A 13,710-nucleotide genomic window follows, 5' to 3' on the forward strand; every position below is an offset into this window, starting at 1 on the left:
GCGCCTCCGCGCCCCGCCGCCGCCGCCGCCGCGGGCCCGCCCGAGCCGGAGCCGGAGCCCCAGGCGGAGCGGCCCCGCGCCCAGCCCGGGCAGCCGGAGCCGCGTCTCGGCGGGCGCCAGCCGGAGGGCGCGTCGCGGCGTCGCGGGCGCCGGACCTGGCCCCGCCGGGCCGCGCCGCCTCCCGCCCGCCCGCGCCGCGCCCGCGCCCCCCGGGCCCCCGGGCGGCCGAGCGCGCGTCCGCCGCCGCCGGGCCCGCGCCGCCGGAGCCCCGCGGAGCCGCCGCCGGGGACGGAGCCCAGGTGAGCGCCGCGCCGCCGCCTTTGTTCGGAGGGCGCCGGGCCGGGACCCCCGCGGGCGTCGTGCGGGGCCGGGACGGGGTGGCGGGACCCGGCGCCGCCCCCGCGCCCCGGGGCGCCTCGGCGGGCCGCCGGCCTCGCGGGGACGCTGGGGGGCTGCGTTCGGAGCTGTGAGAGCGCGCGGCCGCGAGTCTGCGGGTCCCCGGCGCGGCGGAGCGCTGCCCGGAGACGCGGGGTCCCGAGGAGGGAAGATGGATGGACGGACGGATGGATGGACGGACGGATGGATGGACGGACGGATGGATGGACGGACGGATGGATGGACGGACGGACGGATGGATGGACGGACGGATGGATGGACGGACGGATGGACGGACGGATGGATGGATGGCGCGTGGCTGCCGCGCGAGCGGGAGCTGCGGGAGCGGGGAGCCGCCGGCCTCGAAGGCAGCAGACCGCAGTGGAGCTGCCGTGCGCAGTCAGCTGTCCCAAACCCCGGGCTCTGCCAGATGCAGCCTCCATTTGAGGGGTCTGCTGGGCGATGGCTGGGCGCGAAGCGCAGATTCGGAGCTCAAAATGGTGCTCCGTGGATGTCCAACCCCAGCGCCCCGGAGCTGCAGGTCGGAGCCTCCTGGCTGGGTTTGATCCATTGTGGTGCTGAGGCTCGGTGCCGCTCGGGGATCTGGTGTGCACGCTGATGCCCTCGGTTGAGCGTAGGTGGCCGGTTGGTGCTCATTGCCGCGAGAGGCTTGTGCACCTCTCTCCGTGTAAGCCGACCTTGCTTAAGGCGTATTTGATGCGAGTTATTCCCTACACTTAAGAATGGAATCACCCTGTGAACGAGTTGAGACGCCGGAAACGTGGCTTGAGTCATGTCGTAGGACAGCGGTGGCTGGTTTGGACTGAGGAAGGAGCGCTGACGATGGTATTCGGAGTCCAGACTTTCTTCAGTACCAAGTGCAAGCATCGATGGTAAAATTGAGCCCAAGGCCAGATGAACTTGGTTGCCCTTGAAGAAATTTACATTATCCCAGAACAACGGGGATGATGGGCTCCGAACGCCTTTCAGTGTGGCATCCGTATGATGCTTTTGTTGGGGGAGATGGTGCAAAATTAGATTTAAGAAATGACTACTTACGTTACCTGAGTTAATTTTATTGTTTGTGTTTAAGAAACAAAGGAATGGTCTAAATATTTGTAACTTTGTTTACCTTTAGCCAAAGGGGTTTTTTTCTACCCCAGAGTCTTAAGTGTTTGTGTTTTCATAAGAATAGAGGTCCTTAGGATAATTTTTCTCTTACATTTGTCTTGAGGAATTGATAATTCAGCAAAGTAATAGTAAAACCCACATCACACATTTGATTTAAGAATTTGGTTTAAAAACCTGCTTTTATCTCTACTTTTGTGCTTCTTGTCAAACCAATCTGACCATTACCTCAGTTTTATTAAGGTATGAAATTAGATACGGTTGGACACTGAGCCGTCGTAAAGATTAATCTTAACTTCGTTTTGGATTCTGGCAGCCAAGTGTCCGATAGTGCTGTAAATGTTGGCGTTAGATTCTTCTCTTTACAGTGTTATCGTCATTTCACCCCTCCCATGGCAGAGTCTTGAGCCTCGTAAAGATTATTTTGTTACAGGTTTCTATGTATACTTACTGGCTCAGGAATCTTTGGAATAAGTAGTTGCCATTAGAGTGCAGATTATGCGGGAAGGGGGGGGGGAATTGTTACACTTAATGTTCAGAGTCCAGTGATTAAAAAATAGCTAAGAGTAGGGGAGCGGCCGAGACTTTAGCGTGCCTCCCACCAACGCCACCTTTCTGTTAAACACCCAGCTTCCCCGAGATAAATGTGCGTTTCCCAAATGCTGTCATCCGGCTCGCTGGGAGCTGAGCTGAAGGAGGAGGCGGTCGGGGCTCGGCAGGGCAGCCCCGGCCCTTAGTGAGGAGAGCTTTCGGTTGGGGAGACCTGAAGATGAGATCCCCGCAGTACTGGTGAGAAGACATCCCACCCCACCGCCAGGAGGGGAAGGCGCCCCGAATGGAGTCTCACATGACCTCAGAGAGTGATGCTGACTTGATATTTAAAAAAAAGATTTAGTGGAAGTTACTTTATTTGTCCACTATTTTGTTTGAGTATGTAGAGTATATTTGGCATCGTGCAAGTTCCCTAACAGTTAATAGTTTAAGGTCAAAGAGCCATTTATTACTATTTATGGACCTTTGCTGCCTTCTCCAGTAGGAGTCGGATCCATTAGGTTGGACTTGTATGTTTAAATAACTATTCACCCTTAGTGTTTATTGTGCAGAGGTGGTACGTGAGAAGATTTTAATAGGAAATAGGTTGGCTTTGGGGTCTAGACAGGAGACTATAATGACCTGGGATGGAGCAGCTGAGCCTGCGGGGAAAGCATGAGAAGCTGGGAGGAGGTGGCAGGGGATGGACTTGCAGATGTCCTGGGGCACCCGGAGGGGGAGCGGGGCTGGGGCTGGAGGCCCGGCCAGGAAAGTCAGAGCAAGCTGGGAAGAGCCAGGTGACTTTGTTTTTGTCTGTTTGGTTTCCTTTGAAATTCCTGGTTTGGTTTTGTTTTTCTGTTTTGAGACAATCAAATGGATCCTTTTTCATCCAAGCTTTGCCTTGTAGGTCCTCTTTTATATGAAAACTGATTTCATGTGATGGTGACTGGTTTTAGTTGGGGTGTGTGTGTGTGTGTGTGTGTGTGTGTGTGTAGAGGTATGTGTACTGAGAGTAGAGGTATGTGTACTGAGAATTAAACCCAGGGGCATTTTACCTCAGAGCCATACCCTCAGCCCTTTCTATTTATTTATTTTTGTCTGGAAACAGTGTCCTGGGTTGCTGAGGCTCTTGGGCCTGTGATCCTCCCATCTCAGCCTCCCAAGCACCTGGGTGACAGTTGCGACACTTAACATCTTAATCACTTTGTTGGAAGGTTACAGATGTGAACAGGGAGCGCTGAGTGTCAACTGAGAATGGGCCAGTATTGGGGGGAGGTTTTACATATTTGCTTGTTTTAAGCCGGTCTAATTATGACTACGTTTTTACATATTACTTTAAAATAATTGTTCATCCAGGTGTGGAATCCCAGCATTCGGGGGTAGGGGGAGGCTGAGACAGGAGGATCCGGGTTTGTGGACAGCCTCAGGTACTTAGGCCCTTTGTTTCTAAAATAGGGCTGGGGGTGTAACTCAGAGTTCTATCCACAGTACCACAAAAAAGTAAAATAAAATAATTGTTCAGTCATGAAGCAGGTATTTTTCAAAATAATACACAATACGCTTCCTTCAAGTAGACTTTAATGCAATAAATGTGTTCCTGTTTATAAATTTCAGCTTATACACAACTTTTTGAGGAATTGAATTACTTAAAAATACAAAGGTTACTTGGCAGAAATAACTCTAACCTTGGGGAGAGAGTGTATGATACTGAAACCAAGAAATGTGCGATCCTTGCCCAGAGAATGCATTTGTTTGAATACCTCTGTTAAAATAATCACGCAAGCGGCCAGGCTGAGGCCCGGCGGTGCACGCCTATCCTTGAGTACCTGTGAGGCTGAGGAGAGAAGACGCGGACTTGAGGACTGCAGGGTGTGCAACGTAGACCTGCCTCAAAGTAATTTCAAAAAGAGGTAGAACGCCCGTCAGTGCTCAGTGTCTAGGACCGCCAGGAAAGGGAGGAAGACGGAGGGAGGGAACATCACACAGGTTGGCTGCGGTGGCACACACCCGTAACACCAGGATTTGGGAGGCTGAGCCAGGAGGATCCCAGGAACCAGGCCAGGCTCAACAACTTGGTGAGACCCTGCTGTAAAATAAAGGCCTGGGGGTACAGCTGGGAGGCAAAATGCCCTGGGTTCAATCTGTAGTACCCTCCCACACCAAACACACACACACAGTTTCTGTTGTACACATGCATTTGAACTGTTTACTTATCTAATGAAAAGTAGGAAGTTTATATTTTTAATTCTTCAATATAACAAAAATTTGCATGTCAGAAATATAGTGAAAGAGCCGGGCGTGGTGGCGCGCACCTGTGATCCCTGTACTTGGGAGGCCGAGACAGGAGGATCACAGGTTCAAAGCCAGCCTCAGCTCATTAGTGAGGCTCTCAGCAACCTAGTGAGACCCTGTTTCCAAATAAGAAATAAAATCAGGCTGGGAGCCGGGCGTGGTGGCGCACGCCTGTAATCCCAGAGCTTGGGAGGCTGAGACAGGAGGATCGCACAGGTTCAAAGCCAGCCTCAGCTACTGAGTGAGGCTCTCAGCAACCTAGTGAGACCCTGTTTCCAAATAAAGTACAAATAGGTTAGGAGTATAGTCCGGTGGTAGAAAAGCCCCTGGGTTCCACCCCCAATACCACCAAAAAAAAAAAAAAAAGGCTGGGAGTGTAGTTCTAAGGTAGAATGTCTCTTGGCTCAATCCCCAGTAACACACACACACACTCACTCACACACACTCACACACACACTCACTCTGCGGTGAAAGTCCATACCCTTTGTGCAGTTTTTGGAGCGGTACTGAAAATGAATTTGAAGCCCTCGCGGGGATGGAGAGCTGTCTGTTAAGAAGGCATTCTTCCCGTGTAGCCCTCGACGGACTGCAGAGCTGTGCACAGAGCTCGACAGTCTGGGCGCCCGGCCACGAAGCGGCCCTGCTGCGGCTCAGATAGAGGGAGGAGCGGCTGGGAAAGCAGGCTTCCCTGCGCTTTGGGCCTCCGTGGTCTCCGTGCCCTCTGCGTCCCAGCCCTGCGTCGGATCACTGCGTCTCTACGATGCAGTCATGACCTAGGGTTGGCAAGAATCTGCCTTCTGAAGTATAGAGCCCTGAGGCCCGTGGGTGGAAGTATGTGCTCCAGGAGGGAGCACCGAGTGCCCGCCACCCTCTCCGTGTGTGCTGGCTCTTCACGGCCTCTGTGCGCAGCGCAGCTTTCCTGTGGACCGCCTGCTAGGGACGTGTGACACAGGGCACACGAGCACGCTCGCGGCGGCGTCAGCCAAGGGTGCTTTCGTCTGACAGGGCTCCGTTTCCGTTTTACTTCCTAATAACCCTTTCCGACAAAAGAACTTTTTGAACTTTTTGCACAAAAATGTGAAAAGGGAATAGAATATCCAATTCCATCAGTTCACCATTATAAGCTTAAAGCATTGTGACTTATCATGTCTGTGTAATTACAGATGATCCCTATGGTACTCTACGATATAAACACTTGATATAAGATTCTCCTCACCCCTAAGGGGTACTGGGGGTTAAGCCAGGGGCATTCTGTCTCTGAGCTACACCCCCCACCATTTTTATTTATTTATTTATTTGGTGTGTGTGGGTCTGGGGATGGAACCCAGAGGCATTTGAGCTCCGAGCTACACCCCCTGCCCTATTTTTTATTCTTTATTTTGAAACAGGGTCTCACTAAGTTGCGGGGGGCCTCACTAAGTAGCTGAGGCTGGCCGCGAACCGCGATTCTCCTGAATACTGGGATGACAAGCGTGCGCCACTACGCACGACTCCATTTTTATTTTGAAATGGTCTCCGAGGATCTCGCTAAGTTGCTGAGACTGGCCTTGAGCCTGGGATCTTGTGCTTCAGCCCCCAAGTACTGGTATTGGCACGGGTAGCGTCTTTCCTCTGAAGGCCTGAACTACATGCTTACTGCATTACAACACTACGTCAGATTATCAGGCAGATAATTCCGTCTACGGTTGAGTCCTCTACCAACATGCGGACTGTCTTTTGAGTGACTGATACCAAATGGAAATTCGTGACAAAGTGGTTGTTGGGAATGTGTGTTTGATTCATTTTAACTGTGCAGTGTAGCTTATCAAGACTAAGTTCTCATGGCTAAAATCACTTGCATGGCTTAAGACTAGCAAAAGTATTGTTTACCTTTTATTCCCAGAGATAATTTCTTTTTTACTACTCTCTTAATAATTAGGGAAACCCCAAGTTAAAATAGCAACAGGGACTTGAAGACCTGAAATTAGAAAATGGCGGCGCGGGCCCAGTGTACCTGTTGGCTTTGCAGACATCCCTCTGGGGACCGTGTTGAGAAGTTGGGGAGAGGGTGCAAAAATGGTTCCTTGGATTGCCGGTGTTTTCTCACGACAGGCGAGCCCAAAACCCAAGTGCTGAGGGCCAGGGGAGGGTTCATAGGCTTCGTTTCGTCCTCGAGGCTGCAAGCACGTTCCTTTTGAGGAGCACGGTGAGGGAACGGTTGGATTGGGGGTAGGGGAGCGGCGAGGCATCCGGCCCTGCTGCGCGTCACTCCGTCCAGATGGGCACGGCTGGTGTCGGGGCGTCCACTGTATTGCTGTGCGCCAAGGAGACGAGTGCCATGCAGTCGTCACAGTACTGCGCTACAGTTCTGTCATTCCCATCTTACGGATGAGCAAGTGGAGGCACAGACGAGGGAGGGATTTGCACAAGATCCTCCAGCTTGTAATAGGCGACGCCAGAATGTAAGCAAGGCCCGCTCAAAGCCCCACACGGGGCAGTAGTTGGCTTTTTTTGTTGTTGTTGTTTTTGTTTTTTTGGGTGGTACTGGGGTTCCTGGAAACCCTTCTACCTCCGGGCCACACTCCCAGACCTATTTTATATTTTTATTTGGAAACGCGGCTGGCTTCGAACCTGCGCAATCCTCCTGTCTCCGCCTCCCAAGCGCGGGGATTACAAGGGTGCCCACCACGCCCGTCCAGTTGGCCTATTTTAATAGCTTCCTAATTAAGCTTCCTCTGCTCTGCGGCCCGCTCTCTGGCAGCTAGCGTTAGCAGGATGTCTTCTGAATACCTCTGTGTGTCAGCCCCTCAGCAGCTGGTAATGGGCTGCGCTCTGGTATTGTACAGGTGGGGAAGGCTGGGCTGATGGCGGGCGCGCGGTTGCCGCAGTTAGCCTTGGTACGTGTGCTGGGTCCTCTGAGGCCGCGAGCCCCAGCTCTTTCTCACTCCGCCCTGCTGCCTTCCAAGGCCTCGGGCTGCGCACTTCCTCCCGCCCTCCCTTGTGCTGTCTGCAGCAGCCACAGAGGACAACAGACTTCTCTAGTTAGTGGTGGTGAGAGAGATGGACACCAAACAAGTATTTGAAAAACAGCCAGCAATAAATGTCTGAAGGAAGCCACGTGCACATAGAGGTTAGTGAAAGTCCAAGGTGGTCTGTGTAACACGGCCACGTGCCATATCTCCCCCGAGGGTGCAGGTCAAAACGTGAGCTGGGCATGGTGGCGCATGCCTGTACTCCCAGTACTGGGAGGCTGAGACAGGAGGCGTGCAAGCTCAAGACCAGCCTCAGCAACCTAGCGAAACTCTGTTTCAAATCAAATAAATATAAAGGGCATGGGCCAGGTGTGGTGATGCACACCTATAATCCCGGCATTCAGGAGGCTGAGACAGGAGGATCGTGGTTCGCGGCCAGCCTCAGCTACTTAATGAGGCCCTTTACAACTCAGTGAGACCCTGTTTCAAACTAAAGAATAAAAAATAGGGCTGGGGTATATATAGCCTGGAGGTAGAATGTCCCTGGGTTCCACCCCAGTACCTCAAAAATAAAGGTCATGGTGAAGCTAGGCGGTAGAACACCCCCAAGGTTCAATCCCCAGTCACACACACACACACACACACACACACACACACACACACGGGGAAGTTTAGCTGTAAACATATGCTTACCCTTATTAGCCTAGTATTTCCCAAACTTACATGGCCGCTGAATAGGATTTTCCCTCCATACTATGTTTTAGCTCCATGGGACTGAATGTTCTAGTAAAAATGGAACTGAATGGGAAATGTGGCGCCAAGAGCCCAGTCACTGAGAAGAGGGAGCCCCGGTCCCCGTGGCAGCCCGGCTCGGCTTGAGTGGGCCCTGAAAGCCCGAGCGGACGTGCTTGCATGAAAGGGACACCACAAGGAGACATGGCAGAGCCGTGCCGGGCACAGTGGAGCTGGCTCGCTCGGCATGCTCACGGCAGAGGGAGCGGCGAGGCCCAGCTGCGTGGAGGTTTTGCAGGGCAGTGAGGCTCAGAAGGGGCGGTTTGGGGTAGAAACGCCACCGTGCCCGGTGGGGACTGTCGGGCTGCTGGTGGCTGTGACGTGAACCGAGTGGTGTGTGGGCCTTGAGCCGCGGGCAGCACTCACACTGGCTGTCGCGGCCGTGTGCTGCGACTGTGCCCGCCTGGACAAGGTAATGTGGGTGGGATTGAAACGGTGTTAGAGTTCAGAGCGAAGGCCAGTGGTACGCGGAGTTGATGGCTTCCAAAAGGAAGGCGTTCTAAGAGGCCCATAGCTGCTGCTTCCTACTCCTCCCGGAACGTGCCAGAAAGGCTCTAAGCCCTAAAGAAGTCACGTTGGGCTGGAGAGGTGGTCAGTGGTAGAGCCTGCGTCCGCTCTCAGCACTGCCCCCCGCTGGAAACGCTAATGTTCCAGTGTTCAGTTAGAACACAGTGCCTCCTCTCGAGATACTGATGGCGATGACACCTAAGATAGCAGCTCTAGGGGCATTGTTGTGTGAGGTGTTGTGTTCTGTGGTAGAGACTTGACTCACAGCATAAATCCAAGCATGTAACGAGCCGTGTAATGACAGGGTTCTGCGGTGAATTATGGCGACCACTCTCAGTGAGATTGAATGTTCTTGGTATCATGCCCATAAAATGCCCCCCTTAGCGCTGAGGATTGAACCCCGGGGGTGGGAGTGGGGGCTCTATATCCCCAGCCCTTTTGATTTTGAATAGGGCCTTGCCAAATTAACACACGCTGGCCTCAAACCTGCAATCCTCTTGTCTCAGCCTCCCAAGTACTGGATTGCGGGTGTGCAGCGCCACCCCTCGCCCCTTGCCAGCTTTTGTATGGCACCTGCAGGATGGGCAGTTCCTTTTCCTGAGGCCCAAGGCACTGCCAGTAAGTGCCCCAACCAAATCGGGAGGACACGATGCGTGCCATTTCCATAGACGTCACAATTCAGTTTGACAGGTGTCACCAAACAATTCCTGGCCTGTTTGTCACAACTTTGGTGACTGTGTTCGGATATTAGCCCACTGGAAAAGTGAGCATTAGAAGAAATAGGATTATTCCGACCAGACTGGGTCGCCTGCTGAGCATGTACTAAACTTAGTCTGTTCTCCGTTAGGGAGGACTGTGGAAGTAAGATTTCTAAGGGCTGTCGTCACGATTCTTATCCTTACACTCATCTTGTATTGACTCACAATTAAAGGATTCCTTCAGTAGAAGTTTCAGGTGGAGTTCATTTATTTATTTACTTGAGGTTCTTTGGATCCAGCCGAGGGCCTCATACGTGCCAAGCAAACACTGCTCCTGAGCTGCACCCCGACCCCTAGATGTAGTAATTAAGCAGTTAACATACAGGCCGGGCGCGGTGGCGCACACTTCTCATCCCAGCACTCAGGAGGCTGAGACCAGAGGATCGCGGTTCACAGCCAGCCTCAGCTACTTAGACCCTCCGCAACTCAGTGAGACCCTGTTTCAAACTAAAGAATAAAAATAGGGCTGGGGCTGTAGCTCAGAGGTAGAATGAATGCCCCTGGGTTCAAAAAAAAAAAAAAGTTAACATACACCTGTTTAATCCTGTAGATCCTAGGGCCTAAGAAATTTTGTTTCTTTTAACTTGTGATTTGCCAACTAAATCTTAAATTAGTGAACATCAGTTTTAGAATCAGGAACGCTCAAAAAATCTTTTTTTTTTTTTTTGTGGCACTGGGGTGTAACCCAGAGGCTTTCTACCTCCGGGCTATACTCCCAGACCTATTTTTTATATTTTATTTGGAAACAGGGTCTCACTAAGTTGCTGAGAGCCTCACTAAGTAGCTGAGGCTGGCTTCGAACCTGTGCGATCCTCTTGTCTCAGCCTCCCAAGCGCGGGGATTACAAGCGTGCACCACCACGCCCGGCTAAGAAATCTGTCTTTCCTGCGCCCTTTCCACTGTTTGCATTTGCTCTCCTAGCGCTCTGCACCTGAGATGGCAGCCAAGGCCTGGTCTGCAGCAGGTGGACAGCGCACGCTCCTTCCTCCCTTCCTGCGTCGGCAGCCTGCTGGCCGGCGAGAGGGCTCCCCGCTTCACTGCAGCAGTACCTCATCGAGTCCTTATCGCATGCTAGTAAGATAATATCACACAGTTGATGATGTATTATTTATTCTCCTCGATAAACCATAGAGAAGGAAAAAGGCACCTTGGAGAGGCCAGGCCCTCCTGCTTCTAGTGTGGCCCCTGACACTCTGCTGAACCACCGCATTCACACTAACGGAATGATCTTCATCACCAAAAGTGTGAGAGAGCCAGGCAATACCACGCCTGGTATCCTGGTACTTGGGAGGCTGAGGCAGGAGGATAGCAGGTTTGAGGCCAGACTCAGCAACTTGGCAAGGTCCGTCAGAAACTAAGTGAAATTCTGTTCCCAAACAAAGCATGAAATAGAGCTGGGGGTGTAGCTGAGCAGCAGAATGCCTCTGGGTTCGATCTCCAGTACCAGATGGGAGGGGCGTCTGAGCGATGGTGGGCTCAGATCTCACTCGTGGCGTTTGGCCTATTCATACAGAATTAGCGGCTGCCGCAGGTGTCTAATGGATTGGAAATGACAGTCTAGATGTATCATTCAGGGCTCTAAAGATGTGTCAAGAGAAAAGTATGTTGATGTGTAAGAGGTTGCTTTGTGAGGCCGTTTCTCACCTGGCCTTAGAAGTGAAGCTTTGGAGGAGGGCGCCCCGGGGGCACACAGCTCAGGGCTTTCTTTTCCCTGATAGCAGCGAGTTTTTCTTGGAACATTATTTGAAAATTAACATCACTGAAAATTTAAGCCCATTTAAAGGATTCTAGTTTTGATCCAAGTTAGAAAAGTGGGAAGACATTTCTGTAAAAAAATCAGTGTGGCCGCAGGCGAGCGCCTGGATGCGGACGCAGCCGTGGGTGGGTGGTGCCACCTTCCTTCGTCCAGTTCGGCTGCTGCCTACTCTCCTCCAGTCTCAGTCAGAGCGGTTTCCCTCACCTGACCCATTTTCTTCGGCACTACATCTTTTTTCTCCTTGGTTCTTCAACAGGAGGAGTTGGTGGGAATGGAATGCCCTGCGCCTTAAGGACTTAGTAGGCTTGGAGGGCGGGTACCTGCTTGGAGTGGCGTATTACCTTTTGTTTCACTCTTTTGACTCTCTGGGTCGGGGGAATAACAGTTTTCCGAAGAGACTGGTAGAGGATATGGATATGGACAGCACAGGTGGGATGGGGTATACTTCTTATTTTAATAACAATTTAAGGGTACCACAATTTTAGCAACATAGACTAAGCCCAGGGTGCGTACATGCATATTGTGAAAGCTGTTTACCTGCAGACCTAGGTCTCTGCATCTGCCCTTAAAGTCAATCTCGCTGGCCCACCGGGGGTCCCGGGCGAGCCGTGCTGCCGTGTGGTCGCATCTGCTTCTCATGTTTGGCTTCTGGAGTGCCAGCAATGGCTTCGTTCACGCACATCAGGCTCTGGTTTCCTCAGAGACCAGTCTTTATGGGGACTTCTTTAGCTTCACCCCTGGGTGCTTCTCTTATCTGCGCACTCCTTTGGTAACCTCATTCGGCCTTGGGATAGTCACCGTGACAATCACTGTCTTGACTGTGTGCCCAGGCTCAGCTTGGTAAAGGATATGTAAAAAGCATAGAAAGCTGGGAGCACTGGCACACACCTGCAGTTGCAGGGCTTGGGAGGCCGAGGCAGGAGGGTCCAAGATTTGAGGCCAGCCTCAGCCACTTGGCAAGACTCCTACCAACTAGTAGTGAGACCATGTCTCAAAAACAAAAAGGGCTGAGGGTGTAGCTTGGAGATAGACTGCCCCAGTGTCCAAACCCTAGTACCGATACGTAAATAGATAAATTTCAAGAAAACAAACAACAACAACAAAAAAAACCCCACAAAATACAACTTTCCCAGTTAGCCAAGCTTAAATATGATGCTAAGAAGGATGAGGAAAGAATTATCCAGTCGTCTGTTTTCTGGTATTGAAAGCAGGACCTTCAGGAGGTGGAAATAAAACGCATCTCAAGACCAACGCCTGTCACTCCTGGCGAGGTTTTGTAAAAACAGATACATTAAGAGGTTTTTCCTACATCAGTGAAATTGCACATATTCATACCAGTGAAGCTGGGTGTGGTGGTGCACACCTGCGCTCCCAGGACAGGGAGGCCAAGAGAGTCACAGGTGTAAGACTGGCCTCCGCAGCTTAGCGAGATAGGGCTAGGGTATAGCTGGGACGGAGACTTGTCCCTGGATTCAAATCCCATACCCCCCAGTTATTTTGGGGTCACTGGGCATTAAGCCCAGGGACATTGAGCTACATCCCAGGCCTTTTAAAAAATATTGTTTTCAGATAGAGTTTTGTGTTTAAGTTGCCAGGCCTGCCCTCAGATTTTCAGTCCTCCTGCCTCTGCCTCCTGGATAGCTGGAGTGCCACACACACACACACACACACACACACACACACACGTATTTTCTTATAAGAAGGCAATAGGCTCCTTTCTTTCTCTTTCTTTCTTTCTTTCTTTCTTTTTTTTTTTTTTTTTTTGCAGTACTAGAGATGAAACCGTGGGGCATTCTACCTCCAAGCTATACTCCCAGCCCTATTTTTTTTATTGTTTATTTTGACTATTACCATGCCCATCTGGTAATAATCTCTTAAGTATTATTGATAAAATGTTTTCCTTTTTGGATAATCTATTCTTTTGACAATATTGAAAAGCATTATAGTAGCAGGCCACAAAAAGAAAAAGGAAAATGGGGAGTGTTGTGGTTGTGAGACTTTTGGACCCCATATCCAAGAAAAGTTTTCGGCAGCAAAAACGGAAACTAACATCTGGCGGCCGTCCTTTTAGGCTCAACATGTAAGACATTTGAATAAAAACTACCGTCCAGCCGGGCGTGGTGGCGCACGCTTGTCATCCCCGCGCTTGGGAGGCGGAGACAGGAGGATCACGCAGGCTCGAAGCCAGCCGCGCGGGCTTAGGAGACCCTGTTTCCAAATAAAAAATAAAAAACAACAGGTCTGGGAGTGTAGCCCGGACGTAAAAGGGCTTCCAGGAACCCCAGTACCACCAAAGAAAGAAAGAAACAAAAAAACAATAAACTACTGTCCATTCTTATTATTGCTTTATAAAATAAGACATTCTTGTGCAAAGAAACAGAAGGGCTATCTTCTTACAGGAGAGTCCTCTAGGGAAATGTCACTATGAGAAGTTTGCAGCGCCTCCTCGCCTCCTCATCGGAGGTGAAGCTTTCTCACCAGCTGTAAGCAGGCTCTGAGGGTCACTGTATACATGTGGGCTTGAGAGTTGCCGACTCCAGGTTCGATTTCCGGGAATGCCACTTACTCGCTCGGCGACTTTAAGCTCCTGTTAACCCTGTGGTCCTCTGTCTGCTCGGCT

General features: G+C 51.3%; 1 protein-coding gene across 1 annotated transcript in view; it reads left to right on the top strand.

Moving 5' to 3' along the window:
* Positions 1–223: 223 nt before the first annotated feature.
* The window catches only part of TNRC6C (trinucleotide repeat containing adaptor 6C), a gene marked incomplete at its 3' end in the record, with an annotated part of 110,025 nt that continues 96,538 nt past the window's right edge, over positions 224–13,710 (top strand). Inside the window, exon 1 of the mRNA XM_080713751.1 lies at positions 224–299. The remainder of the gene's footprint in view (positions 300–13,710) is intronic.

The sequence above is a fragment of the Muscardinus avellanarius genome, assembly GCF_963383645.1.
Source record: "Muscardinus avellanarius genome assembly, chromosome: 16".
NCBI lineage: Eukaryota > Metazoa > Chordata > Mammalia > Rodentia > Gliridae > Muscardinus > Muscardinus avellanarius.